Source organism: Sminthopsis crassicaudata, chromosome X (genome assembly GCF_048593235.1).
Source record: "Sminthopsis crassicaudata isolate SCR6 chromosome X, ASM4859323v1, whole genome shotgun sequence".
Classification (NCBI taxonomy): domain Eukaryota; kingdom Metazoa; phylum Chordata; class Mammalia; order Dasyuromorphia; family Dasyuridae; genus Sminthopsis; species Sminthopsis crassicaudata.
The window spans coordinates 23325363-23337511 of record NC_133623.1 but is presented as its reverse complement, the minus strand read 5'-3'; the positions used below and the strand labels follow the sequence as shown (position 1 = coordinate 23337511).

At 39.7% G+C, this 12149-nt stretch overlaps 1 long non-coding RNA gene across 4 annotated transcripts in view; it reads right to left on the bottom strand.

Annotated features, from left to right (window-relative positions):
- LOC141548256 (uncharacterized) overlaps positions 1 to 12149 on the bottom strand; it is a 416517-nt gene that overhangs the window by 49682 nt on the left and 354686 nt on the right. The gene's annotated exons all lie outside the window — the stretch shown is intronic.

The following is a 12149-nucleotide window of genomic DNA, read 5'->3' as shown; positions in this document are numbered from 1 at the left end:
TAAATATATTGAAATGACTACAGAGAAACATGGAAAAACATGAACTGATCCAAAAGGAAGCAAGTCAAACCAGGAAAAAAATGGACAATGACTAACTATAAATAGAAAACAATTCTCATAATTGAATACTTCTTTGTAGAGGTGGGGGTACCAAGACTATGAAACAGTGAATATAAATATCAATTTTTTATTATGTTGCCTAGTTTGGAGGAATGTTTTTCCCTTTTTCCTCTTTTAAAAAATTCTTTACAATAAGCAATAGCTTTAAGGGAGGAGGTAGGAGAGAAATATAGATGGAAATACAGGCAATGTCCAAAAAAAGATCAATAAACATTCATTTAAATAAAAACATATTCAATATAAATAATTTAAAGAAAAGTGTAAATCTGTAATTATGCAAGAAAAATAATTACATTACCTCTACTCTCTGACCCAGAAATCCCATTACTAATCTTATAACCCAAGGAAGTTAAAACCAGAAATAAAGATCTAAAATATACTAAAAATATCCAAAGCAGCCTTTTATATTTGCTTACTTTCAGTTGTGTCCAACTCTTTGTGAGCCCATTTTGGGGATTTTCTTGGTGAAGATACTGAAATGGTTTGCAATGTCCCCTTCCAACTCATCATGCAGATGAGGAAACTGATGCAAACCTGTTAAGTGACTTGACCAGGGTCACAGTTAGTGTGTGAGGCTGAATTTGAACTCAGGTCCTCCTGACTCAAAGTCTAACGCTCTATCTGTTGTGCCGCGAAGCTATTTTGGGGTATCAAGAAAGTGAAACTACAGTGGGCAACCATCAATTGAATAATGTCTGAAAAAAAGATATAACTGTAAAAATGTTATTGTGCAATAATAATGGCAAACACTGAGGATTCATAAAAACATGGCAAGATTTATATGAACCGATGAGAAATTAAGTGCCACCAAAAGATAAACATGACTATTATGATACAAATAAGAAGATAGTACTGAAAAAAATAGTACTGAAAGAGATAGCAAAAATGTCACCTTCCTTCATGGTAGAGGGGTGAGGGCTCACAGAGTACTGTATAGTTTGTTAAAACAAATTTATCAGATTTTTTTTAAATTTCATCATAGGGTAAAAAAATTACATCCTAGGGGCAGCTAGATGGGGCAGTGATTAAAGCACTGGCCCTGGAAGTCAGGGGAACCAGAACTAAAATCTGGCCTCCTGAACTTAACCCCAATTGCCTAGTTAAAGACAACAAAACAAAATTAAAATGTACACCCCGCCCTTTTAGCTTCCGGGTGGCACCTGTGCATCAGTGAGGCAAAAAGCTGATCCTGTGCCACTGAAAAGATCTTTAAAAGGTAGTGAAATCAGATGAGCAGGTAGCATTCTTGTACTGGCCCACATTAACCCTCTGTAAGCTATTAGAATAGTCTCCAATAGTCTTTGTGCTCTCTCACCACCTGAAAAAATCCTTTAGCTGTTGTCAGAATCATCTTTTTTCTTATAGGATCACACTTATATGCCTTTATCCCATTTCTGATCTCCTCTGGCTACTAGCACTCTGATCAAAAATCTTCAAAGGCTCCTTCTCACCTACTAAGTAAAGCTTACACTCCTTAACTTGGCAGTAAAAACCTTTGAGATTTGGGTACTACTCTACCACCCCAGCCTTATTTCCCTTTGTTTACTTCCTTAGAATGTAAGCTCCTGGAGACAAACTGTTTTGGTCTCTCTTTACATCCCTAATATTTAGCACTTGTAAATAGAAGGTGCTTAATTTTGCTCACTGATTTGACTTCCCTTCATTAGCTCCACCCAAGCTGGACTCTCCCTGGATCTAAAGACTCTTGTTTTTATTATGCCTTTTAAAGCTTAATTCAAATCTTCTCTCTTCATAAACCCTTCCCTGACCTTCAGCAAAGTTCCCATGTACCCTCACACAGCATTTTTCAGATCATCATCATGCAATGTGGTATGATACAGTTGTGTGTGTGTGTGTGTGTGTGTGTGTGTGTGTGTGTGTGTGTGTGTGTGTGTGTGAGAGAGAGAGAGAGAGAGAGAGAGAGAGAGAGAGAGAGAGAGAGAGAGAGAGAGACAGAGACACTGACTATTTGAATCTCTAGCGAAGCAAGAACCATATTTTGCTTAAACTTGATATCTCCCTAGCACAGAAGTTATGTGAATTTTTTCTAAATATTCTGATAACTCTCTTCCATTATAATTGATTTCCTTTTGTAATTCTATATATATTATTTTTCTGCATTTAAAAACATCATTTGAAAAGAGCTCAATAAGTTTCACGGGACTGCCAAATGGGTCCATGACACACACACACACACACACAAAGGTTAAGAACCCCTAGTCTAGAAGAATTTCTGTATACAGTAGGTGCTTAACAAATGTTTAGGGAAGACTAAAAGGTGAAGGGGAAAAACAAAAAAAGGACAAGCTGTACAAGTGAGCAATGTACTCAAGAGCAGTAAGAAGGAAATCCCCAAGAAGAAATTCTTGGTCACTCAAGAACCAGCTCAGAGTATCTAAGTAGTTTAATTACACATAAACATTAAAGTCTGCAAGCTGTGAGCGGGTCTGGGCATGTTCCTTTTTTAAAAGCAGGCTGTAGATTAGTACCAGCAGGCACAGTGTGGGAAAGTTTGGAAAAGTACGTATTTGATAGAGGTTTTAGGAAAACCGAAACCATTCTATGATATAAGGGGCAAAACCTCATGGAAAAAAATTGTTAGCAAATAGGCTTTCAGAGCTGAGTGTAGGTGCTTGACACTGGAGAGGACAGAAGCACACATACATGCATATGCATATATGTGTGCATGTATACAGATGTGTATATACATGCACATACATACCCACACTCCCCATGCCTTCTAGTCACTTATAGTCACCAAGATCACACATGGGAAAGCACAATGGCCTATACACAACAGTCTTACTAAATGACTAATAATGAAGGGATATGTCAACAGATAATCGGCAACCATTTAGTTAGCACCTGTCATGCACCAGGCACCAGACTAAACAGCTGGGAAACAAGGCCCAACATGTAAGTCCAAGCTCTTCAGCAACTCACGTTCTCTCAAGACAAATTTCATGCCCATCAGTGGTGTCAGACTCACTCCAATAGAAATGGGGGTCACTAATCCATACACATGGATTCCTGCAGGCCACATATTGCCTTACTTTTTCAGTGCAATCTTATCTATGCTTTACTGTATTTTTACTCTGATAAATATTTCCCAGTGACATTTTCTTCTGGTTCCAGCAGCCTCGGGAGCATTGTGAGCTACATGTAGGTTCATAGTGTGCTTGTGACCTCTGATGGACACAGACAAGCAGATGAGGCAATTAGGGACCTGGGGTGGAGTTCACATAGCAGGTGATGTTTCTGATGGTTTGTAAAGAAAGCAAAGGATTCTGAGCAGAAATGAAGGAAGAGTGTGCCAGACATGCAGAACGACTTTGCATTAAGCTAAGAGATGAAAGGGATGCTGGGAAGAGGTACATTTACCCCATAAACCTAAGGAAGAAACCTGTACTTGTGAACAGTGAAGGAAATGAGGTAAGGGGACATTTCAGTCTTAGTTAGGGTCATGGGATGATGGCTGGTGTACCTTAAGAGACAGGTTCCCCAATAAACTGGGAAAACATTTTCACAGTCAAAGGTTCTGATAAAGGCCTCATTTCCAAAATATATAGAAAATTGACTCTAATTTATAAGAAATCAAGCCATTCTCCAATTGATAAATGGTCAAAGGATATGGACATACAATTCTCAGATGAAGAAATTAAAACTATTTCTAGCCAAATGAAAAGAAGCTCCAAGTCATTATTAATCAGAGAAATACAAATTAAGACAACTCAGAGATACCACTACACACCTGTCAAATGGGCTAGAATGACAGGAATGAATAATGATGACTGTTGGAGGGGATGTGGGAAAACTGGGACACTGATGCATTGTTGGTGGAGTTGTGAAAGAATCCGGCCATTCTGGAGAGCAATTTGGAACTATGCCCAAAAAGTTATCAAATTGTGCATACCCTTTGATCCAGCATTGCTACTGCTGGGCTTATATCCCAAAGAGATCTTAAAGAAGGAAAAGGGACCCACATGTGCAACAAGGTATGTGGCAGCCTTCTTTGTGGTGGCCAGAAACTGGAAACTGAGTGGATGCCCATCCATTGGAGAATGGCTGAATAAATTGTGGTATATGAATATTATGGAATATCATTGTTCTGTAAGAAATGACCAGCAGGAGGATTTCAGAAAGGCCTGGAGAGAGCTGCATAAACTGATGCTAAGTGAAATGAGCAGAACCAGGAGATCACTGTACACTTCAACAACAATACTATATGATGATCAATTCTGATGGACATGGCCCTCTCCAACAATGAGATGAACCAAATCAGTTCCAATCGAGCAGTAATAAACTGAACCAGCTACACCCAGAGAAAGAACTCTGGGAGATGACTGTGAACCACTACATAGAATTCCCAATCCCTCTACCTTTGTCCGCCTGCATTTTGGATTTCCTTCACAGTCTAATTGTACACTATTTCAGATCTGATTCTTCTTGTGCAGCAAAACAACTGTTTGGACATGTATACATAAATTGTATTTAATTTATACTTTAACATATTTAACCTGTATTGGTCAACCTGCCATCTGGGGGAGGGGGTGGGGGGAAGGAGGGGAAAAGTTGGAACAAAAGGTTTTGCAATTGTCAATGCCAAAAAATTACCCATGCATATATCTGGTAGGTAAAAAGCTATAATTTAAAAAAAAATAAAGTGAGCATTTATCAAAATATAAAAAAGAGACAGCTTCCCATGGAGTCAGAAGAGGTCAAGTTGGAATCCTGCCTCTGACACTTTGCCCATCCTCAGTTTCCTCATCAGTAGCACAGAGATAGCAGTAGCACCGGCTTCACAGAATTGTTGTAAGGATGAGATGCTTTGCTAACCCTAAAAGACTCCCGAAACATGAAGTATGTGCCATAGTGCTTTCAATTTCTTCAAAGGTAACTCAAGTGCAGCTTCCTCCATGACTGTCCCCTGCCCTTGTCTTTCAATAAAACTTCTAACTACCCTTAACCTTTCCTAGCACTTTGTCTCAATCACTCCAGTACATTTATTTCTCTTTCCTAAATATCACAGCCGTTATTAAATTCAGAAGTTCCAAACCTTCTTGCAAGTATGACTTTTCTATTATTCTGCATCTATCACTGTCTTTTCTAGCATGGGGTTTCCAAGGTTCAATTGACTTAGCAAATTTGCAGAGTTCAAAGATGGGGATGAGTATGGTTACAGCTGTCCATTATTCTGACTTCAATGAAGCAGCAAAAATTGAGGAACTGCTGGAAACAATGGGAGATTCATCTTCATTCCCAGTTAAATATTACAACTGGCAAAGAGGGATTTGGGGAAACTTCTAAAGAGTCAATAGCTGATCTGTTACAAATCTTTTGGAAAAAGGAATATTTTGAGTGCTTGCAGGAAGTTGTTTTTTTTTTTAATGCTTGCATATTTCTGGGAAGAGACAGCAGCCACCCGAATGCTTCATGCTCTGTTTTGTTGAGATGATATGCTTCTTTAATTCATATATTTAAGCTGTGCTCATTTCTCATATCTTCTTAGGAGGCATTCAACACCATATGTGCAAACCAGCCTTACTGAGAACATCTGGAAGAGGCCAACATTAGAAACTCCACCCAGGCTCAGTATCTGTTACTGACTGTATGAGGCTCTAGACCTCAGGAAAAGAAATCCCAGAGAAACCTACCAACATATCAGAAACTATATTCAGCTAAAATGTCACTAATCTGGCTGCAAAATGTCATTTCCAATAGTCTACATCAAGTTCAATTCCCTGTTGGGACTGGACATCCCAAAAGTTTCTAATCAGCACATTGTTGTGATCATGCACTTCCATGGCGCTTCTTATTTATTAAATGTAGCCATGAAAATATTAAAACTATTACAATTGGCCTGTATTCTAGTTTATTTCCCCTGTATCTTTGCCCAAAGCATCTTTTAAAATATTTCCCCAAAACTGAGTGGCTGCCCATCAATTGGAGAATGGCTGAATAAATTGTAGTATATGAATATTATGGAATATCATTGTTCTGTAAGAAATGATCAGCAGGGTCATTTCAGAAAGGCCTGGAGAGACTTATGTGAACTGATGCTGAGTGAAGCAAATAGAACCAAGCTAACATCGTACACAACAACAAGATTATGCAATGATCGATTCTGATGGACGTGGCTCTTTTCAACAATGAGATAATTCAGACCAGTTCCAATGGTTTTGTGATGAAGAGAGCCATCTGCACCCAGAGAAAGGTAAAAATATTTTTACCTTTATTGTTTGCTTCATTTTTTCTCTCATTTTCCCCCTCTCGTGTGATTTTTCTTGTGTAGCATGATAAATGGGGAATTATATATAGAAAAATTGTACATGTTTAATCTATATTGGATTACTTGCTGTCTGGGGAGGGGAGGGAGAAAATCTGGCACAAGGTTTTGCAAGGGTGAATGTATTTTGCATGTATTTTGAAAATTAAAATCTATTATATATATATATATATATATATATATATATATATATATATATATATATATATATATATATATATATATATATATATATATATATATATATATATATATATATAATAAAATATTTTGCAAGTCATGCCATTGCTATGATTTCTACAGTTCTTACTGGGCTCATCTTAGCTGCTTCTTCTGTAAGTTACTGCACTGTACTGTGTTTTACTGTAAGGGTGAGGGCTGTGGGAAGAGGATGGAGATAGGCCTGGCTTTGAGGGAAAGTTGTCAAAACCCCCAATTCAAAGGGCACTTTTGCTCTTTCCTCTAAGGTCTGCTGGGCTTGGCTATTCATTTGCTTTGATATGTAAATTGGAAGATTGCTTTCCCTCCAGGGACCCTGGACAGAGGCCAAAGCATACAGGAGTAGATGGCCTTCAGAACAGAAGAGGAGATGCTTACAAATAGGAGTCCCAGCCAAGTTTGTGTTTTGGCTTCAAAATAAAATACCTTTGTTAATAGTTTTTACTTCCAATATAAATGTTTATATGTTTCCTCTTCAAGTCATCTCGGTTAGCCAATAGCTGGAACACAACAATTCAGCTGTTTGTTCCTTCTTCTGGTCACTGGGTTACTAAGCTTACCCCAAGCTTTGAAGGTACCATTTCGGCTTTTCCTTATTTAAATAGCATTAACATTACTGAGCATTAACATTACTGAGCTTTGATATCTCCGATCTCAGCCACTCATTGCAGTGATGGGAACTGTTGGAACCATCAAATTGTTTATTTAACAAATCCCATCCAACATACATGCCTACTGCATACAAAGTAATGGGCTAGGCAGTGGGTATACAAAGACACAACAGCATAGTGCCTGCCCCCAAGTAGCTTCCATTCTACAAAGAGATATAATATGTACAGCGATAAGTAAACACAAATACATCTCTAGAGGGAGAGAGTGTTAAGGCCCCGGCCATCTAGAAAGTTCTCCTCTAAGAGGTAGCAGCCAAGACGTGCCCTGAAGGGATTCTACATAAGGCACGTGCGCCCCCGCCCACACACTCAGATATGTCCAATGAAAACTTGCATTTATGTAACCAACCCCTCTCTGCACAGCAACCTCATGAAGTAAGGATCCTTTCTGACTTTTGGAGCAATGGCCTTACGATCCCCATTTTACACATGAGGGGCCAGGCACAAAGAAACCAATGACATGTTCTGGGTCACAGAACTAAGAAGTAACAGAATGAGAACGTGAACCCTAGTTTCCTGCCTCCAAGCCCAGGGTTCATGCCGCTGCTTCACACTGTCTCCAAAAGAATTCCAGTCAAGTTCATTAGTAGAATAGGATTTAATGATATCTTCAGGTTTGATTATTGCTTTCTGATACCAATCTCCCCTCAGAATCAATGACTCTCCTCCTACCCTTGCTGTTGGGTATCTGACATGGCATTCTGATAGGAAGCTTTCAGCCTCAGCATTAAAGCTAACCTTCCATTCCAAAAACACCACAATGAATCAAACTTTTGTCATGTCCACAGAAGCACCCACTTTCACAAAAACATTACTGGCCGTCTCCCAATACCCCCACCAAAAAAGACACGGAGGATGGCACGTTGTTTAGTGTAGTACGATAAAGGAGGATGCAAAACAAGAAGATTGCATCCAAAGGGACCAAAAGTTCAGTGAGCTTTCTTTGGCATAAAAAGGGTGAAGGTTTTCTCTGGCAATGCTGGAACACTTCAGGACAACATGACGGTTTCAAAACAGACAAGAATATTTAATAGAATCTCTTTTCACCCCCTCATCCCCTTCCAAAAAGTCCAACAAACATTTGCTTGTAAGCAGGAAACAGACTACCAAGTTTTTAAGGGGGGGAAAAAGGGCACAGGATACAATACAGTCAGCACAAGGGACCCTGTGCTTCAAACAATCATAAGGAATACTTCATTGATCCCAGGTAAATTACAAGGTCTAATTAGTTTCCTTTCTCTCACCTACTTTTTCCCCCTCTCTTTCTTTTCCCTTTCTCTCTTCCTTTCCTTTGCATTCTTCCTGTCCTTAAAACTCCTTTTCCTTTGCTTAGGAGTCTCAACACACCCTCAAAAACTGTTCTAAACTTGTCAATCTATCAACTCAAAGCCAGAGAGATGAAAATAACAGCAGCTGCCCGCCCTCCCAGTTGTTCCCTAAAGTGGTTCACCATGTTGGCAGGGGAAGAGGGCCGCATTGCCCAGTTTGTCGGATTCTACAGTTGCTGGGTCTCACCTCCCCCACTGGAGCCCGTCCCCCTGGCTGGAGGACAATGTGCTCCCAAGACGGAGGAAAGGAAGACTTCTTTCTTTCTAGTCCTCTTAGCTGCTGTAAACATTTATGAAATTCAGAGAAAACAGACCACAGAGATCTTTTTTATTCTTCATATACCAAAAGCAATCTAAATTTTAAAAAAAGCCAAATAATGAAAATAGCTACTAGGATCTTCTAAAACCCTCACTCTTAAAAATGACTTTGTATTCAATCCTCTATTGCAATACTATGTTTAACATCTGATTTAAAAAAAATTGTTCATAAAATCTCACACCACCATACAGGAAAGGATAATGTAATTGCTGCTTGAGGAAAAGAAGTTGGACACTCTCTCACTAGAGGTTTATACTTTTAAATACACACACATCCAACAAAGGAATCTTAAGAACAGCAGAGAGAAAGTTCCCTTTTTGGTTTCTTGATTATGAAGGTACAGGATCACAAGTGGCGAACTCAAAGGGACCTTAAAAACTTAAAGATTCAGGAAGCAGCTTGAGTTTTACCAAAGAACTGGCTTTTGAGGAGGGAAGGAAAAGAATGAAGGACATTTGTGTCCCAGAAAGGAAAGAGACAGCTATCCCAACCAAAAGCAGCCAAGCATACTGATGGAGGAAGTAGAGGGGAAGAACACTCACAAGTGAACCAAACACACATGGACACTCTGCTCACCTGCATGGAGCAAAGCTGGGCCCACTCAGACAGAATGTCCCCCACGTGGGGCATTATTGGTCAGAAAGGAATATGGACAGTGACAAAACGCATAGGCTTATTAAGGCTTGCAAATACTTGACAAGCATGAATTCTTTAGGACCTTACAACTTGGTCAGGTGGGGTTCATGAGCTTATCATCCCTTTTTCAAGATGAGGAGATTGTTATTCATGCAAGTTGAAATATCTGCCTATTATCATATAACTAATAAGTGGGACATCAAGGTGGGACTTGAATCCAGGATTCTTGACTCCAAGACACATAACTGTACCTATCATATCACAATGCAGCATCCCGAACACTCCACAAAGTCCAAGTTTGTAAAATAGCTTAGGGTATAATTCAATTATTATTTATTAAATGTCTATCGCAAGCCAAAATTTTGTCAGGTGCTGGCAAACAAAGACAAAAATGAAATAGTTCTTTCCCCTCAAGCTTACAAATACTTAAGGACATAGGATACATGCATAGATAAGTAAACACAAAACAACCAAAGTTATCTCAAGGGGGAAAGAATGATTTCAGCCCAAAGAAATGGGGTCAGGGCTGAAAGATACAGATGGACCAGGAAAGCCCTAGTATACACAGGGTACCCAAACTGCACTTCGAAAGAAGCTGGAGGGGATGGTTTAAGAGGAAAACAGTAGGTGTGCTTTGGATCTAGGGAATCACTTGTGTAAGGACATGGAATAGGACAGCTGGACTAGGGCAAAGAATATCTTAGGGAGAACAATCTGAAATAAGGTTAGGAAAATTGGTAAGGCCTAGCCAGATTGTTGAGGACTTTCAATACTATTAGGTTCTTTACTAGGTACGAAGTTGGTACTTAACAATTCTCTAGCTCAGAGTTCACACCTTTAGTTCAAACCTTTAAAGGAGTTTACACCTTTAAAAGGAGCTAGCTCATTGGTTGTAAAGGAGTTCCCACAAGCCCTGGGAGTACCCACAAGCCCATTCTCTGGGAGGATAAAAGGAGCCAGGATTCAGGAAGAAGAGGATTCGAGATTCTACTGTGGTGCTGACTGGGGACACTTGGACAAGAGCAGATTCACAAGAACTAAAGGAAAAGCCTGCTCATGGAGATTCGCAACTAGGATTGACTTCCGGGAAACCCATAATCCCACACTCTTGGAGGCAGAGTCTGATTCATTCCCCCATCTACCTTCGTGCTGACTGGAGGCTCCAGAAGCTTCCCAAGAAACCTGCTCCCAGAGAAAAGGATTTACAGAAAAGAGATCTCCTCCCAGAGAAGGATTATAACTGAGAGATGACAGAACTTCACACAATGCCAGTCTAAAAAAGGTTATATTTTCTCCTAGAGACAATAGGGTACCATGGAAGATAAAGGAATTGGGGTGGGAGGGGAGTAACATGGTCAAATCTATGTTTTAAGAACAGTGACTTGGCAAGTGTGTAGAAAATGGATTGGAGAAGGGACAGACTAGACACAGACTAATTAGGAAGTTACTGTAGAGGAATTAACCAGAGCAAAACCAAGAGCCAATTTCAATGTCATCACCCTTTTGCATCCCAAACTCTCCCATGTGGATTTGGCCTTTCAGTGTCCCAGTGAACCTTGTAGAGTCTTGTTTCACATATTTCTTCCTTAGGACAAAGATTTTAACTTGACTTAAAACAACTGTCTTTTTCCCATAAGCTATCCTGGCCTCTTTTCTGAATGTTCCCATGTAGGTCTGTTCTTTTAAATAGGTGAGGTAGATAGCCACTGTCTGACCCTAAAGTATTCACTCCACCACCTCTTCCTGCCATACTGCCTTCAATTTCCACCATTAGATTCAATAGTCACAGACTGGAGACATGCATTTTTCTGGAACAAGACATTATGGGACTGTATACACAGCAGTTGCTCAAGAGGATATTGAACTAATGGTTATTGGTGTACACAAGTTAATTTTTAAAATATCAAGATGTATAGGTATAGGCAAGAGCCATGCTGTCTGCTGGTAAATAGTCAAAGGATATCATTGAAAACTTTGGAACAACCTCTTTAAGAATGAATACTAACCCACCAACCAACTGGGTCTAAGGAACAGGAGCAGCAAACAAGAAATAGCTCTCCAAAGACAGTTGAGACCAAAAGAGACCTGAGAGGTCACCTAGTCTCAGTTTACAGTGGAAGAAACTGAGGCTCAGAAAGGTCAAATGCTTGCCCTGTGTCACAAGCACAAGAGGCAGAGCCAGGATTCAAACAAAATCCTAAATTCAAATCTAACACTTTTCCTATTGTACCTACCATGCTGTCCACTACTCCTCATGCTGGATACTACTACTCCCCCAATTCCAACATATAGACCTAGTTTTCCTTAGAGGGGAATGGGCTAAGGAGAAAGCAGAGAAGCATGGAGGTCAGCCTGAGACAAAGGTCAAAAGGCCTACCTTGAACTCCCACTTCCATTAGTTAATAAGGCTTCTCGATTCGGTGGAAAGAACAATGGATCTGGATTTCAAGGCTCTGGGTTCACATCTCTGCTTGGTTGCTCAATACCTTTTCTAACATGAGGATATCCTTTAATCTCTCCCAGATTCAGTTTTCTCCCTTCCGAACAAAGGGCTGGACAAACTGTTTTCT